We start from the raw sequence: 12,836 nt of genomic DNA, 5'->3' as shown, positions 1-12,836 counted from the left end.
AAAAGACTGTGCTTGGTTTTAACTTTGCTTTTCATAAGCAGTGTGTGTGTTTATGTACACGTTTCAACTGTGCCACTCATTTTCAGGCCGCAGCTCTGACGATTTTCTCTCTTCCCTTCCTCCCTCCCTCCCTCTTGCTCTCGTCTTTCTCTCCTCCCTCTCTGTGCTCCCACCCCTCTCCCCACCGCACCCTCCCCCCTCCCCACCGTCCCTGTTGGATTGGTGGAGTAAACACAGGAAGAGAGCAGGCTCTGTTCCACCACGCCAGAACTGGGGCTGGGCGTTCCAGTAGAGCTCCTGCGCCGGGGTCAAAAGTTTACTGTGGTTTTCATTTCACCTTTCCTCAGCCAATCACAGCGCCACACTGCAGCGCCTGAACTCCGACCCCTGCAAAGAATTCCACTCAAAGATGGTCTGACGCCAGTTTCACAACTGCTTCCCCTCCCAACTCCCATTTTTTCCTTTACTACTCCTTTTCCTTTCTTTTAACTGGCCCGTTTCATGTGTTGACAGAGCCTAGGTGAAAAAGATTCCAAAAATGAGGTACAAGGGGTAACAAAGAGCAGGAGCAGAACTAGGGTTTTTAATCTTTGCAGCCATGAAAACTATAAAAACTCACTTTCTTTTATCTCCCAGGGTGACAAACAGCTAACCATGGCAAAATAAAAAAACAAAACGACACAATTTATCTAACCATCATTACCATTTTAGTTGGTGTTGTTTCAATTCCAGTGCTTTAAAGCCCCACAGAATTATCGATTACAAAAAAAGATCATAAAGAACATAAACGTTATTCTTGTGCATTTGATAAGGTGTAGTGCTCTACTCTTTGGTTTTCCTTCTTCATGTTCCATCATCCACCACATGCCGTTCAGTTGCAGGTAAACACTATTAAATGTGTTAAAATGACTTATGAGGACAGGCTGGATACAGGTGCTGAAAGACAGACAGCGAAGGCAAATGGGTGAAAAAGAACAGAGGAATCAAATCAGAGTTGCTCAGTCTAACTGGACACACACACACACCCACACACACCCCCACACACACTTTGTTTTTGTCTTTGTGACACTGCACTCTGTTCCCATCTGCTGAGTGACTAAACTTGCACTGCTAATCCCTCACACTGTAGCCCTTTATATATACAGCCTGTTCAAGGAGGGAATGTTGCGCCATTATTCTGCCTCGCAATTCTGTATAAAAAGGTACGGACACGGAATGGGGGGACAGAGTTGTTCCGACGTTAAGCCGGCAGCAGATGTAGTAAGAGTGCCAAATTGACGTCTGTGAGAAAGGCACAGCCGGCAGGGCGGGACTACACGCACACACGCACGATGCTGTTGTACACGTCTAGTGTTTTCCACAGAATTAGTCTATTTGTGGTTGCGGCTAAAGAGGGGTGGGAGAGGTTGGCATTAAGAAAAATTATGAAGTTAAAAAATGTTTTATTGAATTTTTATATTTTTAGCATTCTGATGTGTGATCTTCTTATTTTTTTCTTCATGACACTCTTTTTTTCAGTGTCACAGTTGAGTTTTTTTTACTTTTCTTTTCAGTTCCAAATTTAATGTCTGTCACTGTTGAGGGCTTAGAGGGGAGGGGGCAAGAGAGCGGAATTTACTTATCTTAACTTAATCTTAACTTATTTACTTAATATGGAGAAAACGGCTTGTTTATGGCTAAGGCCATATGGTCAAAATTAAATGATTGATTAATAATGTCCTAACAATAACTCAGAATGACTTATTTCCCCAGTAAATTGCTGGTAAACGACAAAAACAAGCACCAGATGGGAAAAGGGTATTTTACAATAACTTAAAATGCACCACGAGGCTGGCGAGTTTCAAGTGAACGCACCGTCTGTGTTGTTTTTCCGACAACGGTAGCTGCAGACTGTTACATCCCGGTGTTGGAATCCTCTACAGGGAACTACAGTCACACTTTACACCACTTAACGTAAACTGTCAGCATTGTAACCATTGTGTTTAATCCAGCTACTAGCTAACAGTAACATAGCATCCCGTGCAGCGATGCTTCTGAAAAAAAAAAAAGTCAGGCACCGGAATTTTCGTTCTTATTCGGTCTCGTTACTACAGTGTACATCGGAACCGGTGCCCTATTGGCAGTGTTGTAATGTAACGGATTACAAATACTTTGTTACTGTACTTAAGTAGAAATTTCACGTATCTGTACTTTACTTCGCTATTTAAATTTATGTCAACTTTCACTTTTACTCCACTACATTTCCTAGATAAAATGTATACTTTTACTCCGTTATATTTCCACTAAGCATCTTCGTTACTCGTTACTAAAAAAATAAAATTAGAAGAAATGTGTGCGATTGCAATAAGGGAGGCTTGGCGAATCACTGCTCCTAGATTGCATTACGCACGCTCCGCACGCCGCACGCTCTATTTCAGCGCTTGTTTGTTGCTAAAGGAGGAGGAGGACGCACAACTGAAACCGCCATGGAAGCACGAGCACCTACTGGAGGACCTCCCGTTATCGTAGACGACCACCCCGACGATAGTGGTAAACTCGGTGAACAGGGTAGTGGTGAAGATAACGTCATACACCCGTGGCCGTATTTGCAAAAAAAGTTTCTGTACATTGAAATGAAAGATTCTTCCTACCGGATGATTAAGAAGATATGGGAACCCTGAATATGCTTTATGCTTTACTATTAGAAAGCCACAATAGAGTTCACAATAAAAGTTCTAACCGCTTGCTTTTATAAAACTTTTTACTTTTACTTCAAATACTTAAGTACATTAAATATCAGAAAATTACTTTTGATACTTAAGTACAGTATATATCAGATACTTTAAGACTTTTACTTAAGTAATATTCTAAAAGGTAACTTTCACTTCTACCAAAGTCTTTTTCTAGTACGATACTTGTACTCAAGTATTGCTTTCTACTACTTTATACAACACTGCCTATTGGCACCGCGTTTCGGTACCCAACCCTAGTAGCTATACTATGGATTCCTACCAGAGGACGCCCCACCCGCAGTTGCAAGTCAAGTCGGCTTTCAAACGTAATTTCTTTTACCAAAGCACCATTACACTAGCCTAGAAATCTAGACGCACCCTAGCGGCAGCAAATGTAATTTGCAGCCAGGGGGGTCTAGGCACTCTCCGTTGGCTTGCGATCTGGAAAAACCAAACTCTAGTCAAGCCAATCACATATACACACATATATATATACACACACATATACATACATACATACATATATATATACATACACACACACATATATATACATATATATATATATATATATATATATATATATATATATATATATATATATATATATATATACACACACACACATATATATACATATATATATATACATACACACACACATATATATACATATATATATATATATATATACATATATATACATACATACACACACACATATATTTACATACATATATATATACACACATATATATATATATATATATATATATATATATATATATATATATATATATACACACATACATACATACATACATACATACATACATATATATATATACACACACACACACACATATATACAAACACACATTTTATATATATATAAAAAATATTTCTGAGACAAATGTATAGCAAAATTTGGAATTGTTACAGCTCTAGCATAATGCCACCGTTGTTTGGCTCAGTGTAAAAAAAGCAAAGCCAGCGTAACACAGATCTTCTTTACAGCAGTATTGCCGAATCTCCTTGCGGTCTGTCTGCCTCACTCCCCACTGCAGGAGATGTATTCACGTGACACGCTGTATTCACTTTACTGTTTACAGTTAAAGCTGTTAAATTGAACCCTAATATGTACTAAACACAAAGCATCAATACTGTACCGAGCATAGTATAGTGCCCAGTTGGGCAAGGGAAAAAAAAATTCTACTTGCCGAAGTCAATTTTTACTGGCCCCTATACATTTTTTTTAGTTAGTTAGTTAGTTAGTTAGTTAGTTTAAGTAAATTGTTATATTTAATCTTACATTTACAATGTATAAACACATCATGAATGGTGTCATAGATGAGTTAAAGTTCATACTGAAAGTGGATGCTATTAATTGAAAGAACCTATCCAATCTAATTGCAATTAATAACCTACCAGAGAGACAGTGGTTTATATATGTAATTTATTTGTTTGACCGCATACAATTTAGGTTCTCTCATTTCTACTATAGCTCTAGTACTAGCAGCTACACTGCAGGTCGGCAACAGTGATGAAAAATATTGTAGGTGTTATGGGTCCTGAGCGTGGTCACAGTTATGCTGAAACAGCTGGAAAAGGTTGTCAACAGTAACATTACCTAAGTGTGTTGGTCCTTTTTAGCAACAGTTTGCTTTATTTTCAAATAATCGTTTCTCAAAAGCATCACATTTAAGGATATAGTGTCATATTTTACGGAAATCAGCCGCCGAGGCATTCGTCCCTGTTTGTCACTCTGCCTGAGGAGAAAATGCTGTAACGTTACTTGCGCTGTTGTTTATTTGGTTGTTATGACTTCGTAAGGTCATCCTGTCACTGTTCCAGTTGCTCACACTCAGAGGAGAGAGAGCGCTTGAGTTCAGTGGAGCAGACTTAAACCCACTTGCCCAACGTGGCGTTTTACTTGCCCCGGGCCATCGGGCAACCCTTATTGTTGACTGCTGTTACAGAACTAATTGTGCAGCCTTCATAACACTAAATTTGCAATCACATCTGCAGGACAAGAAAAATACAGTATCCTGTATCTTACAGCTCATGTCTGAAGTTTATGATGGACGTTTTACCACTGATTGTGTACAGGCTTTAGTAAGACATTTGCATGGGAGCTACATCCTGCTTATCTGTGAAGCAAGTAATACTGTATGTAGGCTATACTACCCAAATAGTACTAACAACTAGACATCGATACGCAACACTGTAAATCTACTTGCAATTTGAAACATGAATTTAATAATGTTTAGCTTTGATCCAATTTCCAAGGGTGGCCACATGGAACAGGGTAGTATCAGAGTAGTACAGATAGTGGTGCTAATTGAACAGGGACCTTTACTTCTCCTATTTTAGTCACACCACAGTCATATAAAATCACTTTTTTCAGTATGGCAGTAGCAATCAGATGAGCACATATGAGCAGCACAAGCCGAATGGAAACACAGTGATCCCTTGCCAAAAGTAGAGCCACCTCCATACAAAATACTGGATCGGACTAATGTTAAACTTTAACGACAAGCCACATACACAGGAGTGACGTCACCAGGCAGAGTGAAGAGCAGTAATGGTGAAAGGAACATTTTTCACCTTATCCAGGAAGGACAGAAAAAAATCAGTCCAATTAAGGAATGAGTGTTGTAGAAAAAATGGATAGTAATAAATTATCTGACACATGCCTTTCCAGTGTTGACATGCTGTAGTAAGTCTGGAGCCTTTAACGATGGTGTGGAACTCTGTCATTCACAACTTGACTTTTCTTTGAACTCAAGGCCGCAATAAAGTAGAAATCACACTTGTGGAAAATCAACATGCTGTCTAGCACAGTGCTGTGAGCAAATGTCTGCACACTAACTGCAGTTTGTGGTAATTTCTTTTAATGAAAAAGGAGCTTTTGAATTGCAGGTAAACTATAAGATAGGAGGCACACAGTGCCCATAACAGTCGCTTCTTGCATGGTCACATACGTGTACATATCCTCTTGCAACTGCAGTGCAGTGCCAGCCACAGCTGCCTCTCAATCCAGACAGACCCAGAAACCACACCCCACTGCCACATAAGTCCAACATCAAACCATTCATACTGAAAATGTACAGAGAGGAACACATGTAAACAACGCAAACCATTTGACACTGTTCATTTCATTTTCATAGGTGAGGAGTATTAAGGGCAGTAAAGCTGAGGTCTGTGAACATTTGGGACAGAGAACCTGTGCACTTTGCAGTGGTCAAAATTGGCCAAAGCCCCTAGTTGTTTTGGTTGCAAAATAACTATTTTGACTGTGCTAACACACCTTTTTCAACTTTTGTGCATTTTAGGTAGAGTATACATGGGATGAGAAAATTGTAGACAGGGAGAAGATGGAGAGTGTCCATGTAGCAAGTTCATATAGAAATGACAATGTTTCTTTTCTCTCCCCCTCTTCACCAGCCTCTCTTTCTCCTTCTCTTTATACAGAATAACAGACAGAGAGAGCATCTGGTAGCAGTTAGCTCACAAACCAAACTTTTTTTCACCCTTGCTGTCTCTCCCCCAAAGCATTTTTTTTTATAAAAGGGGGCCCTAAACAAAACACAAACAAGGTCTTGCTAACTTTTTACAATGGTAACAAAACTAGGCCAGGGAGCTACCCTCCCACTGGCTTGTTCAGGTGAACACGTTTTACGAGCATTCTTCAGCTGGGGGAGCGAAAGTTAAAGGGGGAGTTGAAGTTAAAGAGGAAGGGCAAGGAGGGGAGGGGGTGGGGGGGGGGGACAAAGCTCTTGGCACCCCCTTCCCTAATAAACTTTTGCCTTCGTCCAATCAACGAGGACTACAGAGAGTGAACTGTTCCAAATCCTTGCTGGTTATAAACTAGAATTGGGTGCAATGATTGCTTCAGGCTGCCCGTTTGGCTTTTAGAAGTGTGCATGGCTCACATATGGCTCAGCTAGCCTAACACTTGGGTATTACCCCAGAAGAGGGGACAGAGGGGATGAATGAGATGTGACTTCAAATAGAGTCAGAGTGCAAACTGCACCGCTTGACTTTGGACTCGGTGGGCTGGCTTCCTCTGACTAGTGTAGAACAATCTGGTTTCAGCAGCTCCCATCTCATATTCTCACTTTCACTTGTCAGGGTTGAGTAGCTGTAAATATTTCAGCAGTGGAAACACAACTGTCTTGTTGAGCAGCGTTTTCTATATTTAGCTCTACAATGGTGGGAAGACCTACCTGTTGAGTACTACCACACCACTTTAGCGAACACAAAGACAGATCACGGTCACTGCATGAGTGATCTTGAGATGTGGAGACAAAACGTATGTTTTACACAGCTTAAACTGACTCAGAATCAGAATCAGAAATACTTTAATAATCCCAGAGGGAAATTATTTTTGTTACCACTCCAGGTATACAAACAACATATACAAACAACATATATTATCCAGACTTTTAACATATATAATAAAAACAAATATACAGTAATAATAAATAAAATATGAAATGTACAGAAATGGGACCATAGGAAACTTTCTTAAACCTTGGTTGTAAAATAGCCTCTGATAACAAGTCAGCGTCAAGTCTAAACGGTACCGAACAAAGCTAGGCTAAATGTTGAATACTCTAACTTGCCATTAAAGAAAAATTATTACTGGAAAATGTAATTATGTACTCTCTCCCTGAATAACAAGTACTAGTTGCAAGTAAGCCGTCAGAGGCAGCAACTCTGGTATTTTTCTTAACTAACCCTACACTACCTGTACTGCTGCCTGACAAAAGGAACTAAGACCATGGAGTCATATTTCAATTAGGGGAAACAATTGGGCTTTCCTTTCAGCTCCCCGTGTCATCAAGAGTCCTCTCCAAGCCACTGCTCACAAACACAGCTAGTAATCTTAAATTGAACACATACCACATTACCGATTGGCAGTTACTCCAAACAAATCTATAACTCAGTCTTTCGGCCTCTCTTAGGCAGACAGATTGACGAAACACTAAAAGAATGCTTTCTATTCAGACATCAGTGATGCAAAAAAACGCAGCTTGACAAAGCCAGATTAGAGACAGTTATCAAAACGTGGCAAGCTCTATTTTTTATGATAACAGCCAGTATTTAGAATTGAATGCAACCACATAGCAGAAATATTTACCCAAGCCCTTTAAAAAGGGAGATCATGCAGCAAAAAACAAAGTCCTAAAGTTTTTTAATTATTTAAAAACCTTAAAGAAGGTATTATGTAACTTGTGTTGGTAAACACACAGCATTGCCACCCTCCTCCCTAGCTCAACAAGCCAAAAAGAGAGAGCAGAGTTAGCGAGAGCAAAGCAGCGAATCAGAGAAATAAAATGTTATTTTCTGATTGTTTCACAGCGGTTACATTCCAAAGCACAAATAAACACACCCACACCTCCGCACAACCCTGCGTGAAGGTGCATTGCCATTGGTCAAACTGACACACCGACAGCACAGAGCAGCACTCTGCACACAGCAGAGGAGCAGAGGAAACACTGAAGCACATAAAAAAAACCCACAGTGACGTTTCATCCCAGGTCGTCAAACACCGCCGCTTTGTATCATACGGACACTAAAGGGGGCCTTGTGCGCCGGTATGCCCAACCACCATGTAACACCGGAAACACTGACTACCGCGGCAAGCCTATAGAGAGTCTATACACTGTTTTTTAGAAGAAACCTGCATAGTATAGGCTACCTTTACATTTTGAACACAAATCCAAAAAGAACTTTATAAGAACGTCATTGAGAAACATGATTCTAATTCAGCGTACTGACTTCAGAAATGCAGTTTTAACATATATTCACATACTGTATGTATGGTGTTGTTTACAATACAGTGGGCTGGAGATAGTGCTCAAAGGAGAACTGGAATCAATCAAATTCAAACATCCCCAACCTTACCAGGGAGCTTTGGATGTCACTGAATACATTTGAACAGCCAAAATGTAGTGTACTTCTACACAGATGTATTATCTGACATAGCTGATCCCCAGATTTATTAGTTCACTAAGTCTGTTTGGTAACCAGCTCACAAAAAACACATTTTTACATTTTTTTTGTATTGTTGAAAGGGTGCTAAAATATTCAACATCAGATTACCCTCTATGAGTAATAACTAAAATCACTAAAGCCACTAAATGTATGCCCATTCAATTATCAATCAGGCAATCTGATGTAACCACAGAATCTGCCACGAGAGAGAGAGAGACTTCTCCCAGTCCCATGAGAAAAAGTGATAAGTTAATGAATTATTGAGAGCACAGGGGCCGGCAGACAAAGAGTGAAAGCCATGCATCCCAGTCACTTCTTTACCCCATCTGCAGTCAAAGAATCCCCCCAAAGATTGATTCATTGTTAACGCAGCCTGACACCCTGTGTGAGGGAGAAAGAAAATGGTAGATAAAAGGGACAGAGAATGGGGGACAGAGGGCTCCATTTGCCAAGAATATGAGCAGAAGCAGTTCATTGGACAGGTTCCCACAGTGGTCATTCTAACACTTAGAAAAATACCACATACATGGACTTGAGTAATGGCATTCCATCAGACTCAAAATAAAGACAAGTTAGCTCATCTGATGGCACCATTCCCGCTTGTTTATTCCCAGCTACATTTAATGAGTGGCCTGCATGAAATCATATAAGCAGGAACATTCATCATTAAGCGGCATCCTAGTAGCTAGACCATGTAGTATTATGACAAAAACGCCTACATTATTTCAGAAACTCTCACATGGAAATAAGCATTGAGCTGTAATACCTGCAAGTATTGGCAGGGATGGCCCCAGGCGAAGAGAGCGACAGCAAACCTAGACCTCAACTGTTTTAGTGGATTGTCTACCTACCTCCTCATTGTCTGCTTACACATGAGCACACTCTTCAAGAATGTCCTCTTACCACCTCACAAACTGTGCTCAGCATACACCTTGTGGAGCACAGAGAAAGCAAACCTGGACTCTACCTGAACCCTGTGAGAGATCATCCTCCCCTGCAATCTCTCTCTCCCTCCCTCTGTGCATGCACATAAATATGATTTATCAGCAGTGAAAACCAACATGTATCATATTGTGATGGGCCATTATACCAACTATTACAATCACGGATACGTAATCTCACTACAGCCATGCAAATATATAACAGATGCTGTGGATTCTCCAGAGCAGCCACACTGAGTTAGTGAGTTCAAGTTTGGTTTGTCAGCAGAGCAGAGGACAGTGAAAAAACAAGGTGATTAATTACGTGGAGGCTAGTTAACATCAGAAATGTATCATTAACCAAGAAAATAAGACTTATTTTCTGTAAAGCGTCAAAAACTGCGTCTCTCCTTTTATATGACGACTAAATTAGTTTGTTGCCATTTGTTTAGATGATGTTGCATTTTGTGTGTGTCAAATTAAAAGGTAAGATAACAATTCCACAAACCAAATGTTTGTACAATACACCGTGTTTAAATGTGTTTACCCTCCAATACATTCATGGTGGAGGCTAGACAACCGTAACAAACGAGCAATAGACAATTTTATTTTCACTTTGTTACCCAAGACAACTACTGCGGTGTAACGTAAACTAACGTTAGCTGTGCACACAGCCCTGTTTAAACTGAAACTGAGCAAGTCAGACGTCTGATAAAAACAATATAACGTTAGTGTGCCCAAAGCTATTTCGCTGTGTTGTGGACAACTAACACAGCCTAGTGGCTCTACAAAGGTTTTGAAACACAAACGAGTTTAGTCATAAGCAGTGTGGAGTATTAACAGCTACCGTTAGCGAATCAGAGAGCCTGTATCTCGTAAACTTTGTAGCTAACGTATAATGAAAACACCAACAAACACCGCAACCGATACAAATGGCACATTAACAAGCCGGGCTTAACGTAAATTACCATCGTATTGACAGTTTAGGAGTCAATAATATCACAACAGGCATTCCATAACAAATAGACAGTGGTAAGGTGGTTCGTTGTATCACGGTAGCTTAAAAACCACAGCCTGCTCGGAAGCGGAGCAACACCAACTGTCTTTCTGTGACAAATGTGCACGTTATAACACACACAACCGTCAGTGTTCAAAACTTGGGTATACTCGATTCATAAACTAATTGCAGAAAACTCACCGGCTTCGACGCTTTTATTGAATAGAGCAGTTTCTTTTACGCCTCTACAAACTCTCCGCCATCTTCGGCAGGACCGTGTTTGTTTAAATGCGAAACACTCCCAGAGCGGAGGGACCCAGCTTGTAGCAACCCGACAGGACTTCTGGGTAATGCAGTTGCTTTCTTTTGCAAGCCGCATCAAACAATCTGACACGTTCTGCAAACGAACTACAACGTACACCAATACCCACAGGCTATATGAGCAGCAGTCACTGATATTATTAGAGGAGAGATTTAAAAAAAAACTTATTTATAGGCTGGCAGAAAAGCAGCTTTATGCAAATGACGTATACCCGTAGAGTATTACATCGTTATGTTATTCACTTTACATACAATTACAAAACCTTTTTTTTTTTACAAAATGTAAAGAATTTAAAATTATTTTTAAATAGTAAATAGAGTACAAGCAGGCATTTGGAATTCATTTAAGGAAAACATGTACACATGTTTTCTAATGAAGCAGAACAGGAAAAAAAAAAAGCTGGACATTTTTCCAATATTGTTTCTCTTGGACTTTACAAATACATAGTATGTATGGCATGTGGCTTGAATACAGCAGGAATAAATATAATTGCAAACTATTAATTTGCAATCAGAAAACTCGCTGCATCACATTTGGCCTTTTAGAACCTTGCAATTATGTAAATTATAAAGTGATTGCCACTCACAACAATACATGCCAACTTTATGATCTTTTCATACTCTTATTTTAACCTTGAATGTGACTGTGAGAACTGCAACTAAATCATTTCCCTTAGGGGATCAATAAAGTATTCTGATTCTGAACATGTGCAGCCCGATACCCCACAGACGCTAGGTTCAGTGTCAGTTATATTAATTGGAGTGAGTGGGGAGCCACCATGGCCCCTGAGTAGCCACAGATGATGGAAAAACAGAGTAGCAGTACAACACTAGTACAACAATAGTTCTGAAATTGTACTACTAAGGAGGGAGTAAGGGCCAAAGATGGAGGGAGGGCAACAGGGTGGGGGGAGTTAAGCAGATAAGAGGCTGTGTTAATGAGCTCCTTACTCCCTACTTGCTCTATCCTGTCGAAACATAATTCTGCAATCAGCTTAAAAACTTTGAGGTGAAAAAAATTAAAGGGTGTGCATGCAGGATGGAAACGTTCACACAGTTTATTTGGTTAAAGCTTAGCTGAGGAGAAGGTTCATTACCAAAGTCACAGCATTCTATGTTGTGCTACCAATTCACAAAATGTACTCAGACAAAGCTATTGTTACTGGCTGAAGTGTTACCCAACTAGTAAAGAAGGATCGAGTCATCCATACATCATTCACAGTATTGATGCAATGCATACATACATATAGATCAATCCAGATCTAGGTGGACTGTTTGCTAATGTTTACTGCTTTTAATGGCTCATAACATGATGAAATCACCAAAAGTAAAAAATAAAATGTGCATTTTTGTTGTGTGTAGTTTTATATACTACACACAACAATATATAGTTTTTTATATTCTATTTGCATGTTTGCCTGAGTGAGAACCTACATTCCATGGAGACCCAAAGAGGGGCCCAGTGGCCCTCTGTTTGTGCCCCTTCCCCCATACATGTCAAAATGACCTCCCCCCTCAATGAGCATGAGCCACTTTATCCCATCCCCCGTCCCTTCTCAGCTTCTCTACTTTGAAAGGACAGGAGATAGCCCCATAATCATTAATGTATTCAGATTAGTTTACCTGCAAACAGCTAACAGCATGCCTTTCTTTGCTCCAACCCAACTCCCATTCCGCAACTCCTCAACACTATGCACAGAAAACATCTTGCATATCCATTATCAGCTATAACACAAGTGATAACTAAACAAGATGACAATGAAGAGTTTAAAATATAAAATCCAGGTTAACAATGTGTAGGCTTACATGCAGGCTAATAATAGTGTTAGTGTAAAAAAAGTTTACAAGTTTAAAGTTCAGTAAAACACATTGCTTGTCTTTTTA

The 12,836-nt window shown here is 39.8% G+C and overlaps 1 protein-coding gene across 4 annotated transcripts in view; it reads right to left on the bottom strand.

Moving 5' to 3' along the window:
* The window catches only part of LOC116035700 (nuclear receptor coactivator 3-like), a 33,120-nt gene extending 22,143 nt beyond the window's left edge, over positions 1-10,977 (bottom strand). For all 4 annotated transcript variants that reach the window (XM_036002138.1, XM_036002139.1, XM_036002140.1 and 1 more), the window contains exon 1: positions 10,833-10,977. The gene's annotated coding sequence lies outside the window, so the exon portion shown is untranslated. The remainder of the gene's footprint in view (positions 1-10,832) is intronic.
* Between the last annotated feature and the right edge of the window lie 1,859 nt (positions 10,978-12,836).

Source organism: Sander lucioperca, chromosome 6 (genome assembly GCF_008315115.2).
Source record: "Sander lucioperca isolate FBNREF2018 chromosome 6, SLUC_FBN_1.2, whole genome shotgun sequence".
NCBI lineage: Eukaryota > Metazoa > Chordata > Actinopteri > Perciformes > Percidae > Sander > Sander lucioperca.
The sequence above is the reverse complement of the archived record's forward strand: the minus strand, read 5'-3'. Positions and strand labels throughout refer to the sequence as shown.